This window comes from Rana temporaria, chromosome 8 (assembly GCF_905171775.1).
Source record: "Rana temporaria chromosome 8, aRanTem1.1, whole genome shotgun sequence".
In the NCBI taxonomy this organism is placed as follows: domain Eukaryota; kingdom Metazoa; phylum Chordata; class Amphibia; order Anura; family Ranidae; genus Rana; species Rana temporaria.
This window is the reverse complement of record NC_053496.1, coordinates 165,815,342-165,839,323: the sequence shown is the minus strand read 5'-3', so window position 1 is coordinate 165,839,323 and position 23,982 is coordinate 165,815,342. Positions and strand designations below refer to the sequence as shown.

General features: G+C 43.3%; 1 long non-coding RNA gene across 1 annotated transcript; it reads right to left on the bottom strand.

Annotated features, from left to right (window-relative positions):
- Positions 1–18,945: 18,945 nt before the first annotated feature.
- LOC120909956 lies at positions 18,946–23,595 on the bottom strand. Its single transcript, XR_005741381.1, has 3 exons — positions 23,497–23,595; positions 19,885–19,967; positions 18,946–19,167 (listed from the first exon to the last, which is right to left on the bottom strand). It is a non-coding gene; the product is annotated as an uncharacterized LOC120909956 (long non-coding RNA).
- Positions 23,596–23,982: the final 387 nt, after the last annotated feature.

Sequence of the window (23,982 nt, the reverse complement as noted above, 5' to 3'; positions counted from 1 at the left end):
CACCTCTCTTCAGGACCCCCAGGAGAAAGTCAAGGAAGACAGGCAGCTACAGCTATTCCTCCCATGTTCTTTACCACCTCTCCTGGGACTTCAGCCCTGAAAAGGGCCCTTTAGTTCATCTCTGCAGGGACTGCAACTTTAATAGTACTGGGGTATCTCATGTCCATTTCCCATCTATCGTTGGGCCCCTTCAGCACTGACATTTTATGGGTGTTCACTACAACCAATACATCACTAGAGGAGGGTCTTTCCTAAAAGGGAGCCAACACCCAATTACAACTTTCCCTTACCATACTATAATGGGAACAGAGCCATCTAGTGGTGGGCAGGTTACCTGCACTTGCCAACATGTTGGTAACTGTATGTACACAAGTAAGTATGGGAAAATGTTGTCACATTCGTACAATGAAAGCTTTATACACAGTGCGCTTCTATATTTAATAAACAGTGGATGATAGCACCCTGAAAATAGAGAAACCGTTTAATCTTATACAGGAATAGCAATGTCGTTATTGCTGCAATGAATTCCAGGGAGCATTACTGATGGCGGATTGATGGATTGAAAGGTTTTATGAATATTAGTAGAAAGAAAGTGAAAGTATAAAGAGTAAGGGCCGGATTCAGATACATTGGAGTATCTGTCGGCGCGGCGTAACGTATCTCTGATACATTACGCCGCCGTAACTTAGGGCGCAAGTTCCGTATGCAGAAAGAACTTGCGCCCTTAGTTACGGCGGCGTAACGTATGTGTGTCGGCGTAAGCCTGCCTAATTCAAATGGGGATGATGTGGGCGTGTTTTATTTAAATTCACTGTGACCCCACGTATTTGACGTATTTTACGAAAAAATCCCAGTGCGCATGCTCGAAATTACGCCGCAAGTCGTCATTGCTTTAGACGTAAACGTAACTTACGTACAGCCCTATTCGCGAACGACTTACGCAAACGACGTAACCTTTTTAAAACTCGATGCGGGAACGACGTCCATACTTAAGATTGGCTACGCCTCATATAGCAGGGGTAACTTTACGCCGAAAAAAGCCTAACGTAAACGACGTAAAAAAATGCGCCGGCCGGACGTACGTTTCTGAATCGGTGTATCTACCTAATTAGCATATTCATTGCATAACTATACGGAAGCGCCACCTAGCGGCCAGCGTAAATATGCAGCCTAAGATACGCCGGTTACCCCGGTCGGATCTTAAGGAAATCTATGCGTAACTGATTCTCTGAATCAGTCGCATAGTTACGACCACGCACACTCAGAGATACGACGGCGTATCCCCTTTCTGAATCTGGCCCCCTGTGTGGACTGATCCATTCTGAATGCTTTTATCTTGATTGGATAAAGTGGAGGATCTATCCGGATCAGTGGGGCTGCTGAACCCAACTGAATGTCCATAAATGATTACGTTCCCTGAAAAGTGCGCTAAGGACAATATTTCCCCCAAGTAATGTAGGTTCATCATATAAATAATAATAATAAAAAAGAAGAAAACACAATGCATGTTATATCTTTATTTTTTATAAGACATCTGATGTGCATTTAGCTAAATAATATTCCACATCAGATGATTTCCAATTCCATTTCCAAAGTTTTACAATTTTTTGGTTATTTTCCCAAAACACGACTGAGTGCCTGTACAAGAGCTCCTATAAATCGTTTTTCCACTTCAACATGCCTTTCTTCGGGATCATCTCTTCTTTCTTCATCGGCATCTCTCCTGGGAGAAGACACAGTTATCAGTAAATAAAACAACATTGAATATTACACAAAAACTGTATTTCACTGGGACCACAAATGTGTATTTTTAGGCCACGTTGACCACTATTCTATGACCACAGTAACATGGTAAAGGAATACGGCACAGCGGGATGCCACAAACTTGAATCTCTTATTGAATAACCAGCTGGAACATTCTGATGTGTTTCATTCTACGGTACGGAGCTTTCCCATCAGTAAGTGGACACAGCTAAAGCTCCCCATACACCAGGAGCATTTCATTTGTATGGAAATTCTGAGAAACCATTCACCAGAACATTAGGGCCCAGATCCACGAAGAACTTACGGTGGCGTATCTATTGATACGCCGCGTAAGTTCTACCATGCGCCGGCGTATCTTTGTTTTGTATTCACAAAACAAGATACGCCTGAATTTTGGCTAGATTCGACTGACGTACGTCTTAGTACGCCGTCGGATCTTAGGTGCATATTTACGCTGGCGCTAGGTGGAGCTTCCGTTGATTTCCGCGTAGATATATACATACTGTATATCTATGTTCGCTTACTGTATAACAATCTGCCGCCGATCTCCCGAGTTTTTGTAGAAAGCACCATTTAAAAATTGTTCTCCGACGTTCTCATTTTGCTTGTGGGCATGTGAAGCCATTTTAAGCTTTAAAAGTTTATACTTTAATTTAAAACTCTTATTCATACTTACTCTTCCTCACAGAGAGATAAGTTGATTGTCCCAAGGAAGAAAAGGAGTAACAGGGATTTCTTCAAGGTGAACATCTTTGGGCTCTGTGGATAATTTGTATTCATTGAAAGAAAAAGAGAAAATTGAAAATACAGCTAAAAATAATATGAGGCACCCTGTCAGGAACACATGAAATGATTTTTCCAATACGATAAAAGGTCAAATGTTCATTTGTTCTAAACCATCATGTTGAGGGCATGTGGCCTGGTACGGTTCAGGAGGAAGGGGAGGGGGCGCTCGCTCGTCTCCCCCCATCCTGTCCTCCAGGCTGCATGCTCAGATAAGGATTCGCTATGGATTTGGGGGGGGACGACGACCCCCACGCCAATAATTTAAAAAAACAATTGGCGTGGAGTTCCCCTTAAAAGCCACACCAGACTTAAGCAAAGAGTTTTTGTTTCTACTATACCTTTATGTTTATTAGCTATTATTTTTTGTTTTCTTTACTTACTCAGTAAAATTTACTGTTAAACACATTTTTGATTCTTAAGTTAAGAACTACCTTTTAACTTTAGACACTAAAAAGATATTTCTTCAAAGTTTAAGTAGCACCAAAAATAAAGTTAAACAAAGGACCATCGATCAGCCTACAAACAGGTACTTATTAGGGGCCTTCAGAAACCCACAAAAGATTGCTATGGGGCCTAAACCCTAAAATGTAGAGGAGGTGCATCCAAAAATACAACATGAAAGACAAACCACAAGAGGATACAGCACCTACTAATGCTACCATTAGTCTTTAATGATCATGGGACCTATATAATAGGGTAGGGGATTGAGCTGGGGGGGGGGGGGTTGGTAAGACGGGTCTAGGGGAAAGATGTGCTAATTTTTACGTTATTTTTTTCACTGGTTGTTTATATATGGACACTATATATGTCCCATGATCAATAAAGACTAATAGCAGCCTTAGTAGGTGCGGTATCCTCTTTTGGTTTGACTTATTATGGCACCCAACTACATAGAAACAGAAAAGTGACAGCAGAAAAAAACCTAGTCTATTGAGTCTGCCTATTTATTTATTTTTCCCATTAACCTGACTATAGATTTATGTTTATCCCAAGAATGTTTGAAGCTGTTTACTCTTGACTGTCTCACTACCTCTGTTGGTAGTTTATTCCAATCATCAATCACCCTTTCACTAAAATAATACTTTCTAAGATTAGTTTTGAACTTTCCTCCAGTTAGTTTGAGGTCATGTCTCCGTGTTCTTGATTTTAATTTCATATTGAAAAGACAGAGTTAGGCCTCGTACACACGACAGAGTTTCTCGGCAAAAACCAGTAAGAAACTTGCTGGGTTTTTTTTTGGGCCGAGGAAACCGGTCGTGTGTACATTTTTCGACGAAGAAACTGTCGAGGAACTTGTCGAGCCAAAAAGAGAGCATGTTCTCTTTTTCCTCGACGGGAATGGAGAAAATTGGCTCGCCGAGTTCCTCGACAGCCTCACAAGGAACTCGACGAGCAAAACGATGTGTTTCGCCCGTCGAGTTCCTCGGCCGTGTGTACGAGGCTTTAGAAACTTTTTTGCCAACTGACTGGATAGACTTGGTACGGTCCAAATCCCTGAGACTTAGAGTGAAAGACAGTGGCAGGATTGGGATTTTAACGGACCATAAGCAGTGATTAAACTTGTAAAAATACAGATTTATTGATACAAAAAATATGAGAATAGACAATACAAAAGTCAACGAAAACCAAACACCTGGTGAGAAGAGCAGCAGAGAACAGAAACTGGAATGGCCCGATTTAACTGTTGGAGGGACAGGAAAAGTCCAAAAACTTTTAATCACTGCTTATGGTGCGTTAAGATCCCAATCCTGAGGATCCTGTCTTTTATATTGAAAAAAACACCTTCCTGAACCTTATTCACCCCCTTGATGTATTTAAAAGTTTCAATCATGTCTCCCCTTTGCCTTCTTTCCTCCAAACTGTACATATTAAGTTCCTGAAGTCGCTCTCGATATGTTTTATCCTCCAAACCTTTCACCATTTTTGTTACCTGTCTCTGAACTATCTTATCAATATAATTTTGTAAGTTTTGTCTCCAGAACTGGGCACAGTATTCTAAATTAGGTCCCATTAGGGGAATCAGAACCTCCTTCCTAATGCTGGTGATCCCTCTAGTGATGGATCCTAGAATTCTATTTACCTTTCCCTTGCCTGGTCACATTGTTTTCTAATTTTTTACAATAATCTGAAATAAGCACCCCCAAATCTTTTTCTTCTGTGGTGCTGGCCAACACTGTACCCCCAATATTGTACACTCTAAGGGGATTCTTTTCCCCTAAGTGCATTATTTTACATTTAGAAATATTGAACTGCAGTCTCCACTGCTTTGACCAATTTTCCAGCAATGCCAAACAAACCTTTAGTTATATCACTTACATATAGGTTAAATAGAACAGGACTCAGTACAGAGCCTTGTGGTACCCCACTAGTGACTGGTCTCTGTTCTGAGTGAACCCCATTTACAACCACCCTCTGGGATCTATCCTTTAGCCATCTGCATATCCACTGAACCTCCAAAGGGTTAAGTCCAAACTATGAAGAAACTTTAGGGCCAAAACTCAAGCTAACCAGGGAAAGAAGAGACATTGGGGGAGATTTACAAAAACTGGAGCCCAGATAATCTTAGTAGCTGATTGGTTACTATGCACAGCTGAGCCAGATTCTCTGCGCTCCAGATTTAGTACATCTCTCCCGCAGTGCTTTTTGTTTCCAGAAGACTTTTCTTTTACAGAATTTTTCAAAGGGCAGAGAATATACTGAATGTGCAAGAACATGGGGATCAAACTAATATGATTTAGCAAGTATATGACATTTTTCTACTGAAAAGCTATTTGATTCAGCGCTTTAACAGTTAAGCTAAATCCATCCCAGAGAGCCTTCAAGAGTTCAGCTAACCTTTCCATCATTTAAAATCCAAATGAAACAGAGGAGATTATTAAATTTTATCTAAAATCTGAATAATAAGGTTTTTTTTCCTTATCATAATTATAATTATAATAATTAATAATATTATTAATAATAATAATAATAATAATAATAATAATAATAATAATATAACAACGATATTCCAGTATATACTTACCGGGTGGTTCAGTTGGTGCTGAGAATGTAGACGGCTGGAAGACTTTAGTGGAGGTCTACTCTACAAAAAACGGGGTTGGCTTATATAATAAAAGACAAACAAGTTGAGTAAACAGAAGTTTTAATTAAAGTTTAATTTAGAAGTCACATCTATCGTAGGAACACATACCTGATACCACATGTATTTAGTAAAAAATATTTACCTTCTAGCCTCCAGGTAGGACATATATCAGCACCTAGTCAGCAGTTTAGTTATCTCCTGATCTGCCATTTAGACAGTTCTAGTCTAAAATCAATTTAAGAGGAATCCCATCCCAAATTTTGCTTTATTTGCAGTATTATGGGGTCATTATGGACAGTTATGTATTCCTGTTTAAGTGTTCAGTCACTTTCATTTAAAAGAAAGTGACCGGAACATTAAAGCCCAATTTTGTATGTGACTTGCTGTTGCATTAAAGTGTAGGTGGCATCAGAAAGTGACCAGTTTCTGGGGACAGACCCTGATTTCGGGAGACTGTCTCTGGATAAAAGTGTCCCCAATTCTGTCCCCAGCAGTGGTGGTGCTCAGGACGGCTTTCAAACTTCTGTCAGTATGGAGAGAGTCGCTTCAACTGACATTATTAAAAAAAACGTTCTTTACAGTACATCACGGGACACAGAGCACCAGTAATTACTACATGGGTTATGGGCCACCTTCAGGTGATGGACACTGGCCTAATCAAGACCGGAAGTCCCCCTCTATATAACCCCTCCCACATGGGGAGTACCTCAGATTTTTTTCGCCAGTATCTAAGGTGTTGGTCACGGTAAACATTATGCCCCCCCAGGGAGCTATAAAATCGGATCCATTCAAAAAGCCAAAAACAAAGGCAAAAGTGCATGGTGCCCGAGTCTTGATACGAAAGAACAATGTCTTGCCTTAAATCCTTCTCTTTGGAGAGCCGGGCCCTGTGATCCAGAGTCTTGGTCACATTGCTATACCACAGGCTGCTTTGGCAGGGCGCTATACAGGTCCAAGGCAGTGGACCCTAATAAATTAAATGGGACCCCATCCTTAAAGGTCTGGCATGACTCCAAGCTCACCGTGATGGGTGAAGATTGGGTCAATGTGATAATTCCAGTAGTACACTGCGGTGGGAATGGTAAGTTAAGAAGATACTTTGTGGACTTCTTTTAATGAATAGTTGATGTCTTGTCTGTATTTCTCTCCTACCACTAGAGGGTGTGAAGTAAGGGTGTCAGCATCCCATGTCTGCCTGGTTTAAAGGTTTTTCAGCAGCACTTGTGGAGGAGTTCTGCCTCTCCCTCTCAGTTCGTCAGCCATCTAAGAAGGTGGGGAGAATTTGGGGTTCCATCAGCAGTAAGACTTCTTCCCCCTCCCTCCCCCCGGGATCCCAGAGTGGATCGCAACTTGCATGCACGCATGCGAAAAACCCCTCTTTTTACGAGAAAAAAAGGTGCCACTGGGGCGGGGAGAGGCGCCACTGGCATTTATGTGGATCATTGTGCGCGTTGCCCTATGGCGCAGGCGCAAACCGTCAATTGTTATAAACTTAAGCAATGTGAGTACAGGTGTGCGGATGGAGAGACACAGACACTTTTTCACAGGGCATGTAAGCGCTGGAGTGCTGGGGACAGGCATTTTCAAGACTCATCTGTTCATCATCTGAGCTGTGGCATTTGATAGCGGCATATTAAGATTGCTAAGACTGAGCTCAGCAATAGCTGCATTGTAATTAGTACCTCTGCTTTGTGCCTTGGACTATGTATTCCCGAAGGAGAGGGGCAAAAACAGGGAGCAGAGGTCAGGTCCTGGGAACCCTAGTCATGCCTCCACAGCATCTGCTTCCACTGTAAGACCTGAAACGGTTGACCAAGCTGAACCCTTGTCAGGCATTATAGCTACCTCCAACTCCCCAGCCTCTACATAAGTCACTAAAGATGACTTGGCTATGGCTCTGGCTGGCTTGGAGGGCAAGTTGGCTAGTTTGATCGTGTCCACCTCCCAGTCAGGGGACAAACGCGTCAGATCCCCCTTTCCCTGCTCCTGGGCCGTCGGCTGTGGATCAGGAGTGGGTAAAGGATTCGGATGTGCCTTTAGAGGACCCATTGGAAGGGCATGAGGACGGTTCATCATTAGAGGGATCAGCCCTGGAGGAAGCCTTTGCAACCTCACAGTCTCAGGCCTTGTACTCACGAGCAGACATGTCCGATGAAACCGGTCCGCGGACCGTTTTCATCAGACATGTCTGCCCGGGGACTTCTGTTCGATGGCTGTACACACCATCGGACAGAGGTCCGCGGTGTCGCCGCGTCGATGACGCGGTGTCGCCGCGACAATGACGCGGCGACTCGGGCGGCCTGCCTTTAAAATGCTTCCACGCATTCGTCAAAGTCATTCGACGCATGCGAGGGATGGCGGGCGGCCGGACATGTACGGTAGGTCTGTACAGACGACCGTACATGTCGGGGGGACAGGTGTCCAATCCGCCCGAAAATGGTCCGCTCGGGCCTACACACGGCCAAACATGTCTGCTGAAACTGGTCCGCGGACCAGTTTCAGCAGACATGTTTGGTTGTGAGTACGGGGCCTCAAAGTTTGTCAAATCAATCGCTCACTGAGACGTATTGGTTATAAGTTGCCCCTAACAGAGTCGGCTGAGGCCCCCTTTTCCGCTCTGGTTTCTCTAAGGCCTCCTCAAGGGGGCACATGCTTTTCCTATGCACCCATTGCTGGAACAGCTTATTTATGCTGACTGGGAATTCCCAAGCTGGCATTTTATTCCTCTTAAGAGAATCTCTCAGATTTATCCTATGGAGGAGAAATTCACTAAGAAATGGAGTGTGCCAGCGGTAGACGCTGCTGTTTCTTCCCTGAATAAAAGTCTTACTTGTCCAGTCGACGAAGTTTAGGTGTTTAAAGATCCAGTGTATAGGAGACTGAAGTCATTGCTTAAAGCGGCGCTCCACCCTAAAGTGGAATTTCCGCTCATCGGATTCCTCCCCCCCTCCAGTGCCACAATTGGCACCTTTCGGGGGAGGGGAGACAGGATACCTGTCTTTGACAGGTATCCTTTCCCACTTCCAGGAGTCGGGCCGTGGCGCAGCAGTGACATCACCGCGAGGCTCCCTCCTCCTCCTCCCTTGGCCACCGGGCTAATAGGAGAGAGGAGCGGGGCCTTGCGTATGCACAGTAGGGTTCCCGGTGTGAAGCCCAAAGGCTACACTGCTGAATTCCCTTACCCGCAATGGCAGCGACAGTGTACCCTTTCGGCTTCATGCCGGGAACCCTACTGTCGACATCGAGGGACAGCAGGACAGGTATGTGTTCATTTATTAAAAGCCAGCAGCTGCAGTATGTGTAGCTGCTGGTTTTTATTTTTTTTCCCAGACCTCCTCTTTAAAGCCTCATTTGCTATGGCCGGTGCAGTTGCACAGCCTGTGAAAGCAGCTATTGGCGTCTGTCAATTCCTTAAGGATAAGGTGAAACAGGCCGTCAGAGGGGAAGAGGTCCCAGACCTTCCGGAGCTTCTTAAGGCCCTTTGTTTTGCAGTTGATGCCATTAAGAATTCCATCCATCAGACGTCACGTCTCGCTCTTCCGCTGGTACATGTGCGAAGAGTACTATGGCTTAAGCATTGGTCAGCAGAGTTGACTGTTGACTGGGTTTCCTTTTCATGGAGAGCGTTTATTTGGGGAGGACATGGATAAGTACATCCAGAAGATCTCGGGTGGAAAGAGTACCCTTCTTCCTGTAAAGAGAAGACCCACGGCTGGGCACTTAAAGAGGACGTACAGGTACGTGCTTGTGCCCAGCCGTGCCATTCTGCCGACGTATATGTGCAGGAGGCAGTCCTTAAGTGGTTAAACCCCATTCCTAACCAGACCAATTTTCAGCTTTCAGTGCTCTCACACTATGAATGACAAACACTGTACCCATATTGTTGTCTTTTTTTCACACAAATAGAGCTTTATTTTGGTGGTATTTAATCACCGATGTTTTTTTTTATTGTAAATTGTTATAAAATTTAGCAAATTTGTAATTTTCTTCATACATTTTGGTCACACTTTATACTGCTACATATCTTTGGTAAAATTAACCCAAATAAGTGCATATTATTTGGTTTTGTGAAAGTTATAGAGTCCAGAAACTATGGTGCCAATCACTGAAAATGTATCAGACCTGATGTACTGATGGCCTATCTAAATTCTTGAGACCCTAACAAGCCAGTAAAGTACAACAAAACTAACAAATTACCTATTTTTAGAAAGTAGACAGCCCAATGTATTTAGTAATAGGCATGTTGAGTTTTTGGAAGGTGTAATTTTTTCCCACAAGTCTTTTCAAAATGAAGATTGTTTTTTTTTCACAAAATTGTCATAACAAGCTACACAGTATATGCATTCCACAAATTACACCCTAAAATACATTCTACTACTCCTCCTGAGTATGGCGATACCACATGTGTGGGACTTTTACACAGCCTGGCCACATAGAGAGGCCCAACATGCAGGGAGCACCGTCAGGTGTTCTAGGGACATAAATTACACATATACTGTATTTATCTAGGTATAGCGCGCACCCAGTTCTAGGAGGAAAGTTTACTGGGAAAAAAAATTACTTACAGTTTAAATGTCCCCCTTCGGTGTCTTGCCCAGCGTCCATCGGCGGCCTTGTCCGGTCCGGCGTCCGTCTTTGGCCTTCGTAGTGTCCTCCCCGCTTCTCCCGCGCTGTCTCCGAGCGACGCCGCCGACATATACCGAGCGCAGTACACTCGGGTACACTCGGCTAGGCTCGGCCACGCTCGGCGTGACCGTGAGCGGAGCCGAGCCTAGCCGAGTGTACTGCGCTCGGTATATGTCGGCAGCGGCGCTCAGAGACAGGGGATCGGCGTATAACGCACACCCACGATTTCCCCCTGTTTTTAAGGGGGAAAAAGTGTGCGTTATACGCCGATAAATACGGTAATTTCATGACTACCTTTACACTTTTTTACACTACCTTTACTACCATTACACTTTTAAAAGCCCTGGAGCACCAAGACAATGGAAAAACCCCAAGAATTACCACATTTTGTAAAGCAAACACCCCATGGTATATTCTATGAGGCATAATGAGTCTTTTGAACATGTGATCCAAGCCAGGGATGGAGCATGAATATGGATGAGCCAGGGATGGAGCATGAATGGGGATGGATGAGCCAGGGATGGAGCATAGATGAGCATGAATGTGGATGGATGTGCACAGATCAGCGCTGTGGGCACTTCAGATCCAGCCCTGAGAGACCCGACGTAACGGACATTCCCTGGTGTGCACCCCAGGGAATCCGCGGAGCGCGATTCTGGGAGGATGTTATAGTAAGCCCTCCCAGAATTATCTGACCATGCTATAGCAAATAAATAATTGATTTTACTGATAAAAAATAAAGCTCAGCTACAGCCCCCCCCCCAAAAAAATACTGTAGCTACATTGTAAAAAAATTCCCAAATCAACCCCCCCAGAGTAGTAGTGTCACTATGGTGACACTAAACTACTCTAATAGAAATATGTAAAAAAAGAATATAAAGAAAAAATTGTTTACAAACATTTAATTAAATATTATTTTCTTATACTGTATTGTATTTTATTTTTATTTTTTACACAAGTCACCAGTCAGTAGCCTTGATCTCTGCCACACCAGTCATATGATGACGCTATATTGTACTGTTGTCAGTACGTACAAAAAAATGTGAATAACATTTTTTTTTTTTATTTCTTCATTTTCTAAAATATTTTGACAAAAAAATGACAACTTCAAGAAATGAGATGGGCCGTCTTGCTAGTGAGTGAGGTCCACAAAGGCCTCACACTTTGTATCTATTGCCACTTTTGTATCTACATCCCTTGAGGTCTATTGCCTTTTTTTTGATATTTACATATTTTCACAAAGTTTTTTTTAAAGTTAATAAACAGGGATTTGCACCCTCTTTATTTGTTCTTGTTATTCACTATACCCAGTCAAAAGTGGGCTCCATACCGTATCTGTTGTTGGAGTGGACTGTTACCACACTTTGGTCCTATAGCAGAGCAATCTCACTACAACAAGCACTGATGAGAATTTTTTATTGGGGTTTGCTATGGCTTTAATTGCAGGGGAGCAAATCATGAGCACAGTTTTCATGGTTAGGCTTTTGTACTTGGCCAGTGAAGCCCGTTTGTGCCCGATATAACAATTCAGAAAGCCAGAAGAAGTAGACCAGAGCCAGGAAAGCTGTGGTTCCTTTGGAATACCAGATGCCCCCCCCCCCCCCCAAGATTTAGGGACCCTAAAGAGCAGCAAGGATAAGATGAAAGAGATTGCTGTGGGCCAATCTGAAAGGTGGAAATGGTAGGTCATCCAGGTCATGTGGTTAGGAGCATTGATTGTTGAAAATGTGGAATGAGATAATTGTATAAGGTGAACTTTCCTAAGGAAAATACTAGTTATTTGGCTTGTTTCAGGCAGCCAGTCCACCAACACTTTCAGAAAGAGGTCAGAAATAACAGACCCCATATCTTAGCACAAGTCTTTAAAATTTTTCCAATGATGTTTATTATTCTCACCTATTATTTGTATCAGAAGTTATGCCTTTCTTTCACATGTGATTTCAGTCTGACACATAATAAATTGCTTTTGTTTGCCCAAATGTTTGTTTAAAGCAGTGCGTGTTGACAGGTAATCAAAGTCTCAAAACATTTGATAAAATAAAATTCCCACCAATACAACTTTATTTACTGGAACACACATGAAGAAATGAGTCCAGGTGACAAAACTGATGACCGAGTTACGTACATGTAGCTAGATTCAGAAAGAGTTAAGCCGGCGTATCAGTAACTCTGAATCAGTAGATACGCCGTCGTACATTTAAGTGTATTCTCAAATTGAGATACACTTAAATTTAGCTAAGATACGACGACCTGCACTGTCGTATCTTAGCTGTCTAGTTCCGCAGGCCGCTAGGGGCGTGAACGCTGATTTACGCCTAGAATGCGTAAATCAGCGAGATACGCCTATTCACGAACGTACGCTTGCCCGTTGCAGTAAAGATACGCCGTTTACGTAAGCTGTTTTCAGGCGTAAAGTTATTCCGCCAAAAAGCTGGCCTAGCCAATGTTAAGTATGGACGTCGTTCCCGCGTCGAATTTAGAAAATTTGATGTTGTTTGCGTAAGTCGTCCGTGAATGGGGCTGGACGTAATTTACGTTCATGTCGAAACCAATAAGTCCTTGCAGCGTAGTTTGGAGCAATGCACACTGGGATATGTCCACGGATGGCGCATGCGCGTTCGTTAAAAACGTCAATCATGTCGGGTCGCGAATCATTAACATAAAACACGCCCCCCTGTTCCTCATTTGAATTAGGCGTGCTTAGGCCGGCACATTTACGCTACGCCGCCGTAACTTAGGACGCAAGTGCTTTGTGAATACAGCACTTGCCTCTCTAACTTACGGCGGCGTAGCGTAAATACGATACGCTACACCGGCTCAATCATACGCCGCCCTACGTAAATCCAGCTAATAGTTACATAGTTACACAAATGATTAGTCAGGCTTAAGTCCATCTAGTTCAACCAGCAATGTTGTTGGTTTGTTTTTAGTGGTTTCCCTTTGTAAGCCCCCACATCAAGCAGCTTGCAATGGGGGCACCTGAGCCGAGCTGCAGATCCATGTGTCCATTCCGACGCGGAGCAGTGGTTCGCCCACACCCCCTCTCTCGATTGGCTGACTGATTTTGATTGACAGCAGTGGGAGCCAATGGTGCTGCTGCTGTGTCTCTGCCAATCAGGAGGGAGATTCCTGAAAGGCTTAGGCACTTGTGCACATCGCTGGATAGAGAGGGGGGCTTAGGTAAGTGTAGTTCTACCCCCGAAGGAGCCGCTGATTTGTTGTTGGGATCGGCATATTAAGTTACCTTGATGTGGTCTAGGGGTGTAGTTAGAGAACAAAGTAGTGAGCGAAGGTCCAGACAGTGAATAAAGGTTTTCCAATGCTTTATTTCCAGGTCACCACGGCCAACATCAACATCAAATGGGAAGGACAGGTTGATTAAGAAAAAGAGAGAAACTTTGCAGTATCAGGCCTGGATATGAACCGAGCAATCCTGCTCTCAGTAGTATCAAACTATTGTTTGTCACCACTCTAGCCAGAGTGGGTGAAGTGCCCCCGGACAGACCCCTATCTCAAGCCTGGCTGCCGAGGTGTCACTTTAGATTTGCTGGGAGGAACAGGTCTCTCTCACAGACCTGGCTCTAGGGCCTCTGCCACAGGCCTATTACTTTAAGCGAGCTGAATAGATGAAATGGAGCGAATCCTCCCAGTAGATTTTAGCATAGGTCACCGGATGACAGCAAAGCATACCTGTCAGCATTCCAGTCACCAGATCCCCGATTGGTTCGTTCAAGCCCTGTTGGACAACATGCCGCCGGGTTCTCCTCAAGGCGATCCCCCCAATAGAACTGGGGACCCAGTAAGTCACTGAAGTCCCCTTTCACCTCCGATTGAGGTTCTGTGTAGCCTGCAATTTTGGCCAGGTGGGCCACGCCGACGGGGTCCATGGATGCGCGCACCCTGAAGGTAGATGCCGCACCTGGAACCAGGACCCGCGAAGATTTTTTTTGCACATGACACCCATCACAGATATACTCTCCCCCAGCATGCCCCGCGAGGGAAAAACTCCTCTAATTGGCTGCTGGGGAAAACTTGCTCTGCCAGAACCCCTCTGGCGCCAACTGCTGGCCAGGGATGGTACCGCATCCCTGGAGCACAGACTGACCCAGTGGACATTTCTGGAGTGACAGAAGTCCACTCGCCGCCTCCTACACGCTTTGTACCCTGCATCCGTGACGCTATAATTTATTTCTTCGTCTGGATTTGCTTCTTGCGTTGTTTGTTTGTTTTTATAGCCGCTCCTTGCGAGCATTAGTGGCTACTATTTATCTAATTTTTAATTTTACAATACATTTTTACGGTACTACACCATTGGAGCCCCTCTCTCTTTTTACATATATATTTTTGGAGCCACGGAGCAACTGAATGGTGTATACATCTTGCCAGACGGGCAATTTCTGGATGTTCTGGAGGTCCATTTGAAGGGCAGCTGTGCGTGTGAGCAGAGGAAAGGAGCAACACCTGAGGGAGTTTGTGGTACATGCCTGGCACCCCAAACGGGGAACACCATCTGGTGAGTGGAGAACCTTGAGGGGAGCACCGGGACCACCTCGTACCTACAGTCCTAGGACCACTTCCTCTGCACGCCTTACCCTTCTTGGACACTCTATACACCCAGCATTGTAATTGTCCACTGCTATCTATGGTTTTATGGATATGGACTGAATACCTCACACAACACTGTGTATAAGTCCGGCACGGTTTATACCACTGTAGGACTTTACTTGTATGTTGTTCATTATAGGCATGTGATATATACGCAGTGTGTGAACAGCTGATTTGTGTACTGCATTATAGTGTATTTTACACTTTTTGCATCAGTATCAATACCCATATCAGTTATCAGCACTCACCTCATAATATTTTGAGTGGATCCCCAGCCTTATTGCATCGCTGGGCCTTTACCCACCCATATTTCTACAGGGTGAACTGTTACATCGTCTTTTTATTTAATTTCATTATCTCTTGTGCAGGACTTTACTGGATATCTACATTTTAGCAGTTTTTGTATACTGTTTAGCACATGCATGTGTTGTATATGCAGATTGTGACAGCTGATTGGTGTACTGTAACACAGTGTATGTAGATTTGGTACATTGCTATTAGCACATATTTGCACCATTTCATTTCAGCGCACAGCCACTAACATTTATCCAGTACTATTCTGAGCGGACTTCCAGCTTACCCACACTGCTGGGTTTCCAGCCACTCACAGCCATACAGGTTGCACTGAGACACCTACCTTTGGGTATATTTCACGTGCACCAGGCAGCGCCACCACTCCATCTACATTCACACCTTATATATCTCCTTTTTAGGGGATAAACACAGGGGGGCAGCAGCCTATAGTCCTCTATCCCAGCGCAGGTTACCATCTACTTAATGTTATATCTTAATTCATTCCCTGCTTTAATCACTTAGCCAAAAGACAGCTACAGCGTGGATCTCCAGTTCTGGGAGGGCATCCATGGACATCCTCTCAGAACAGCTTCTCCCGTGCGCCCCCCTGGGGTGCTTATTGGGTGCGTTTTTTGACTGCTGTATCCTTTTGGTGAACAAAAATATATCTAAATATATAACTCACACTAGTTTGAAATTGTTGCTGAATCCATGCCTTTTTTAACCTTCAGTTTGTAAGTACCTGTCCACTTGCGCAATAAATTCTTTGTTAAACAGTACTTCACTATGGTCCCTTTTCTTTTCATTACTTTGGGCACCATGATCCACATGTGATGGTTATAAATACTGGATATCTTCTTGGTACATTGATGTGACTTAGCCATACTTGGCCAACATCTCAAAGCCTGAACAACCCCCAGACTGGAAAACTAGGGGTCCATTCCATCTGGTGAGTGGGGACACAGGAGGGAGTGTGGCGAACCTTGCGATTAGGAGCACGACTGCACTTTAACCACTTCCATACTGGGCCTTTTCACACCCTTCCTGCCCAGGCCAATTTTCAGCTTTCAGTGCTGCCACAATTTGAATGAGAATTGCGTGGTCATACAACGCTGTACCCAAATTAATTTTGATAATTTTTTTCCCCCACAAATAGAGCTTTCTTTTGGTGGCATTTGATCACCTCTGCGGTTTTTATTTTTTGTGCTATAAACAAAAAAGAGCGCTAATTTAGAAAAAAACACCATATTTTCTTTATTTTTGCTATAATAAATATCACAATTTTAGAAAAAAATATATAAAAATTTAGGCCGAAACGTATTATACAGGTTTTGCAACTATTTGTACTACATTTGGTTTTCATTTGGTTTGTATACAACAAAAAAAAATTGGTGCGTCGCTAAAGTGTTCAGGTTTGTCTTGAAGAAAAGGTTACAGGTTGACATCGCTTCCACCCTGCAATGACTTGGAGACGGGTGGAGGCCATCTTCCCCCTCACTCATCTCCATGTCAGGCTAGGGACAGGTCCGAATCGCCCCTGCCGCTACCGACGGCCACGGTAAGCGGCAGAGGGCACCGGAGCGTGGCGGGAGGGGGGACCCCTCTCTCGCTGCCGATAAAAGTGTTTTTACGGAGAATCCGCTGCAGAGACCACTTTTATCTGAAACAGAACCGCCGGCTCTTGAAGAGGATACCGGGTTATGGTATCTAGCTGCTACCATAACAACGGTATTCCTCTTCAAAGACAGGACGTATATAGTCGTCCGGTGGGAAGGAAGTGGTTAAAAGTCAGCAGCTGCACTATTTGTAGCTGTTGGCTTTAAAAAAATAAATTTGATTTTGCAACTATTTGTACTACATTTGGTTTTCATTTGGTTTGTATACTACAAAAAAAAATTGGTGCGTCGCTAAAGTGTTCAGGTTTGTCTTGAAGAAAAGGTTGCAACCCTAGGCCATGTCAGAGGGGGAGTCGGTGGTAGATGGAGAAGCAGCACTGAAGGAGTCAGTCGGTGTTCCTTGAGCACAGGGCTGATCCTGGGGTCACAGACGCCTGGGTGCAGAAATATTTCTGGCGCCCCCACATGGGCGTGATCATCTTACCAACTCCTCCCCTTTACAAACGTTTGTATGGCAACGACTCGAACACAGAGATGCTCCCCTAACACGGACAAGGAGAACACGTCAGGAACGGACCGCCCTCTGGCGACATCACTGCACGGCTGGTCTCTCTCCACACAGAGACAGCCGCTGCTTCGCTCTCCTCCTCTGACAGGAGGAGGGAGGGGAAATGGGTTTGGGCAGGAAACACAGTGGCAGCGGTGGCGGGAGCCGCCTCTGGACACGGACAAGGAGAGGAGGAGATTTAGGGAGGGGAGCACTGTATGAATTATTAGAAATCACCAATTTGTTTGGACACCTGAGTTTTTTTATTTTGATCACATTTATTCTGATTGCATTTGTTTAATTCAGGTAATTCGAATTTAATTGGTTGCACTGCACTAAGTGCTGTTTTCACATTTCCTTCTATAGCTCTGCCCATCCGATCACACTCCCAGATGACACACTCATTGCCTGGCCTCCATCAGTATTATTTTAAGAGGACCCTGTCTAGATCTCCAAGGCCTTAAGCACCGCTCTTCAGGACCCCCAGGAGAAAGTCATGGAAGACAGGCAGCTACAGCTATTCCTCCCATGTTCTTTACCACCTCACCTGGGACTTCAGCCCTGAAAAGGGCCCTTTAGTTCAGCTCTGCAGGGACTACAACTTTAGTAGTACTGGGGTATCTCATGTCCATTTCCCATCTATTGTTGGGCCCCTTCAGCACTGACATTATATGGGTGCTCACTACAACCATTACATCACTAGAGGATAGGGTGACCACATTTCCAAACAATCATTTAGGGACACCCTCCCTTCCCAAAACTCAACTTGTGCTGTAACGAATCACAGCACAGTGATTGGACACAAGAGGCGGGATTTATGATTTCTCCAATCCCAAGCAGGGGGCGGGATTGTGCTCCTCCAGGCTTTCCCGGCCAGGCCAAGTACTGTCAGTGAGTAAAGCTGTGATATGGCGGCCTTTTTTGGGGCCATCAGATTGGCCCGGGGGGTGGCTGTGTCAGTTTCATTCCGGGACACTGTATTGTCCTGGAATGAATGTGCCCGGGACAGACCTGCAAAATGCGGGACTGCCCCGGGCAATCCGGGACACGTGGTCACCCTACTAAAGGAGGGTCTTTCCTAAAAGGGAGCCTTACCATTCTTTAATGGGAACAGAGTCATCTAGTGGTGGGCAGGTTACCTGCACTTGCCAACATGTTGGTAACTGTATGTACACAAGTAAGTATGGGAAAATGTTGTCACATTCGTACAATGAAAGCTTTATACACAGTGTGCTGCTATGTTTAATAGACAGTGGATGATAGCACTCTGAAAATAGAGAAACCGTTACTCCTATACAGCTAATCTTATACAGGAATAGCAATGTCGGTATTGCTGCAATGAATTGCAGGGAGCATTACTGATGGTGGAATGCTGGATGGAAATGTTTTACGAATATTAGCAGAAAGAAAAAAAAGTATAAAGAGTAAGTGTGGACTGATCCATTCTGTATGCTTTTATCTTGATTGGATAAAGTGGAGGATCTATCCGGATCAGTGGGGCTGCTGAACCCAACTGAATGTCCATAAATGATTACGTTCCCTGAAAAGTGCCCTAAGGACAATATTTCCCCCAACTAATGTAGGTTCATCATATAAATAATAATAAAAACAAAAGGAAAACACAATGTATGTGATATCTTTATTTTTTTATAAGACATCTGATGTGCATTTAGCTAAATAATATTCCACATCAGATGATTTCCAATTCAATTTCCAAAGTTTTACTATTTTTTGGTTATTTTCCCAAAATACCACTGAGCGCATGTACAAGAGCTCCTATAAATCGTTTTTCCACTTCAACATGCCTTTCTTCGGGATCAACTCTTCTTTCTTCATCGGCATCTCTCCTGGGAGAAGACACAGTTATCAGTAAATAAAACAACATTGAATATTACACAAAAACTGTATTTCACTGGGACCACAAATGTGTATTTTTAGGCCACGTTGACCACTATTCTATGACCACAGTAACATGGTAAAGGAATACGGCACAGCGGGATGCCACAAACTTGAATCTCTTATTGAATAACCAGCTGGAACATTCTGATGTGTTTCATTCTACGGTACAGAGCTTTCCCATCAGTAAGTGGACACAGCTAAAGCTCCCCATACACCAGAAGCATTTCATTTATATGGAAATTCTGAAAAACCATTCACCAGAACATTAGGGCCCAGATCCACAAAGAACTTACGGCGGCGTATCTATTGATACGCCGCGTAAGTTCTACGATGCGCCGGCGTATCTTTGTTTTGTATTCACAAAACAAGATACGCCTGAATTTGGGCTAGATCCGACTGACGTACGTCTTAGTACACCGTCGGATCTTAGGTGCATATTTACGCTGGCGCTAGGTGGCGCTTCCGTTGATTTCCGCGTAGATATATACATACTGTATATCTATGTTCGCTTACTGTATAACAATCTGCCGCCGATCTCCCGAGTTTTTGTAGAAAGCACCATTTAAAAATTGTTCTCCGACGTTCTCATTTTGCTTGTGGGCATGTGAAGCCATTTTAAGCTTTAAAAGTTTATACTTTAATTTAAAACTCTTATTCATACTTACTCTTCCTCACAGAGAGATAAGTTGATTGTCCCAAGGAAGAAAAGAAGTAACAGGGATTTCTTCAAGGTGAACATCTTTGGGCTCTGTGGATAATTTGTATTCATTGAAAGAAAAAGAGAAAATTGAAAATACAGCTAAAAATAATATGAGGCACCCTGTCAGGAACACATGAAATGATTTTTCCAATACGATAAAAGGTCAAATGTTCATTTGTTCTAAACCATCATGTTGAGGGCATGTGGCCTGGTACGGTTCAGGAGGAAGGGGAGAGGGCGCTCGCTCGTCTCCCCCCATCCTGTCCTCCAGGCTGCATGCTCAGATAAGGATTCGCTATGGATTTGGGGGGGGGGACGACCCCCACGCCAATAATTAAAAAAAACAATTGGCGTGGAGTTCCCCTTAAAAGCCAAACCAGACTTAAGCAAAGATTTTTTGTTTCTACTATACCTTTATGTTTATTAGCTATTATTTTTTGTTTTCTTTACTTACTCAGTAAAATTTACTGTTAAACACATTTTTGATTCTTAAGTTAAGAACTACCTTTTAACTTTAGACACTTAAAAAGATATTTCTTCAAAGTTTAAGTAGCACCAAAAATAAAGTTAAACAAAGGACCCCCGATCAGCCTACAAACAGGTACTTATTAGGGGCCTTCAGAAACCCACAAAAAATTGCTATGGGGCCTAAACCCTAAAATGTAGAGGAGGTGCATCCAAAAATACAACATGAAAGACAAACCACAAGAGGATACAGCACCTACTAATGCTACCATTAGTCTTTAATGATCATGGGACCTATATAATAGGGTAGGGGATTGAGCTGGGGGGGGGTGGGGTTGGTAAGACGGGTCTAGGGGAAAGATGTGCTAATTTTTACGTTTTTTTTTTCACTGGTTGTTTATATATGGACACTATATATGTCCCATGATCAATAAAGACTAATAGCAGCCTTAGTAGGTGCGGTATCCTCTTTTGGTTTGACTTATTATGGCACCCAACTACATAGAAACAGAAAAGTGACAGCAGAAAAAAACCTAGTCTATTGAGTCTGCCTATTTATTTATTTTTCCCATTAACCTGACTATAGATTTATGTTTATCCCAAGAATGTTTGAAGCTGTTTACTCTTGACTGTCTCACTACCTCTGTTGGTAGTTTATTCCAATCATCAATCACCCTTTCACTAAAATAATACTTTCTAAGATTAGTTTTGAACTTTCCTCCAGTTAGTTTGAGGTCATGTCTCCGTGTTCTTGATTTTAATTTCATATTGAAAAGACAGAGTTAGGCCTCGTACACACGACAGAGTTTCTCGGCAAAAACCAGTAAGAAACTTGCTGTGTTTTTTTTTGGGCCGAGGAAACCGGTCGTGTGTATATTTTTCGACGAGGAAACTGTCGAGGAACTTGTCGAGCCAAAAAGAGAGCATGTTCTCTTTTTCCTCGATGGGAATGGAGAAAATTGTCTCGCCGAGTTCCTCGACAGCCTCACAAGGAACTCGACGAGCAAAACGATGTGTTTCGCCCGTCGAGTTCCTCGGCTGTGTGTACGAGGCTTTAGAAACTTTTTTGCCAACTGACTGGATAGGCTTAGAGTGAAAGACAGTGGCAGGATTGGGATTTTTAACGGACCATAAGCAGTGATTAAACTTGTAAAAATACAGATTTATTGATACAAAAAATATGAGAATAGACAATACAAAAGTCAACGAAAACCAAACACATGGTGAGAAGAGCAGTAGAGAACAGAAACTGGAATGGCCCGATTTAACCGTTGGAGGGTTACTGCTTATGGTGCGTTAAGATCCCAATCCTGAGGATCCTGTCTTTTATATTGAAAAAAACACCTTCCTGAACCTTATTCACTCCCTTGATGTATTTAAAAGTTTCAATCATGTCTCCCCTTTGCTTCTTTCCTCCAAACTGTAAATATTAAAGCGGGGGTTCACCCTATAAACAAGAATTTTTTTTTTTTTCTTCTAGCATAAAATCAGGCATTGTAGCGCGAGCTACAGTATGCCTGTCTCGAATTTTTTATCCCCGTACTCACTGTGTAATCGTACATAGACGATTCCGACTGCCCACGGGGAATGGGCGTTCCAATCCAGACGGAAGGTGATTGACGGCCGGCTTTGGCGCGCCACGCTTCTCCGGAAATAGCCGAAATAGGCTTGGCTCTTCACGGCGCCTGCGCATAGCCTGTGCGCAGGTGCCGTGAAGAGCCGAGACCTACTCCGGCTGTCTTCGGGGAGCGTGATGTGCCAGAGTCGGCCGTCAATCATCCTCCCTCTCCATAGGCACGCCCATTCCCCGCGGGAGTCGGAATCTATAATGTACCAGTACACTGTGAGTACAGGGATAAAAAATTCGAGACAGGCATACTGTAGCTCGCGCTACAATGCCTGATTTTATGGTACAATGTTGACACTGAGGGTGAACTACCGCTTTAAGTTCCTGAAGTCGCTCTCAATATGTTTTATCCCCCAAACCTTTCACCATTTTTGTTACCTGTCTCTGAACTCGTTCTATCATATCAATATCATTTTGTAAGTGATGTCTCCAGAACTGGGCACAGTATTCTAAATTAGGTCCCATTAGGGGAATCAGAATCAGCTGGTGATCCCTCTAGTGATGGATCCTAGAATTATATTTACCTTTCCCTTGCCTGGTCACATTGTTTTCTCATTTTTTACAATCATCTGAAATAAGCACCCCCAAATCTTTTTCTTCTGTGGTGCTGGCCAACACTGTACCCCCAATATTGTACACTCTAAGGGGATTCTTTTCCCCTAGGTGCATTATTTTACATTTAGAAATATTGAACTGCAGTCTCCACTGCTTTGACCAATTTTCCGCAATGCCAATCAAACCTTTAGTTATATCACTTACATATAGGTTAAATCGAACAGGACCCAGTACAGAGCCTTGTGGTACCCCACTAGTGACTGGTCTCTGTTCTGAGTGAACCCCATTTACAACCACCCTCTGGGATCTATCCTTTAGCCATCTGCATATCCACTGAACCACCAATGGGTTAAGTCCAAACTATGAAGAAACTTTAGGGACCGAAGCTCAAGCTAACCAGGGAAAGAAGAGACATTGGGGGAGATTTACTAAAACTGGAGCCCAGATAATCTTAGTAGCTGATTGGTTACTATGCACAGCTGATCCAGATTCTCTGTGCTCCAGATTTAGTAAATCTCTCCCGCAGTTCTTTTTGTTTCCAGAAGACTTTTTTTTTTACAGAATTTTTCAAAGGGCAGAGAATATACTGAATGTGCAAGAACATTAGATGGGGATCAAACTAATATGATTTAGCAAGTATATGACATTTTTCTACTGAAAAGCTATTTGATTCAGCGCTGTCAGAACTTTAACAGTTAAGCTAAATCCATCCCAGAGAGCCTTCAAGAGTTCAGCTAACCTTTCCATCATTTAAAATCCAAATGAAACAGAGGAGATTTTTAAATTTTATCTAAATACTGAATACTAAGGTTTTTTTCCTTATCATAATTATATTATTATTAATAACAATAATAATATTAATAATAATAATAATAATAATAATAATAATAATAATAATAATATAACAACGATATTCCAGTATATACTTACCGGGTGGTTCAGTTGGTGCTGAGAATGTAGACGACTGGAAGACTTTAGTGGAGGTCTACTCTACAAAGAACAGAGTTGGCTTATATAATAAAAGACAAACAAGTTGAGTAAACAGAAGTTTTAATTAAAGTTTAATTTAGAAGTCACATCTTTCTTAGGAACACATACCTGATACCACATGTATTTACTAAAAAATATTTGCCTTCTAGCCTCCAGGTAGGACATATATCAGCACCCAGTCAGCAGTTTAGTTATCTCCTGATCTGCTATTTAGACAGTTCTAGTCTAAAATCAATTTAAGAGGAATCCCATCCCAAATTTTGCTTTATTTGCAGTATTATGGGGTCATTTTGGACAGTTATGTATTCCTGTTTCAGTGTTCAGTCACTTTCATTTAAAAGAAAGTGACCGGCACATTAAAGCCCAATTTTGTTTGTGACTTGCTGTTGCATTAAAGTGTAGGTGGCATCAGAAAGTGACTAGTTT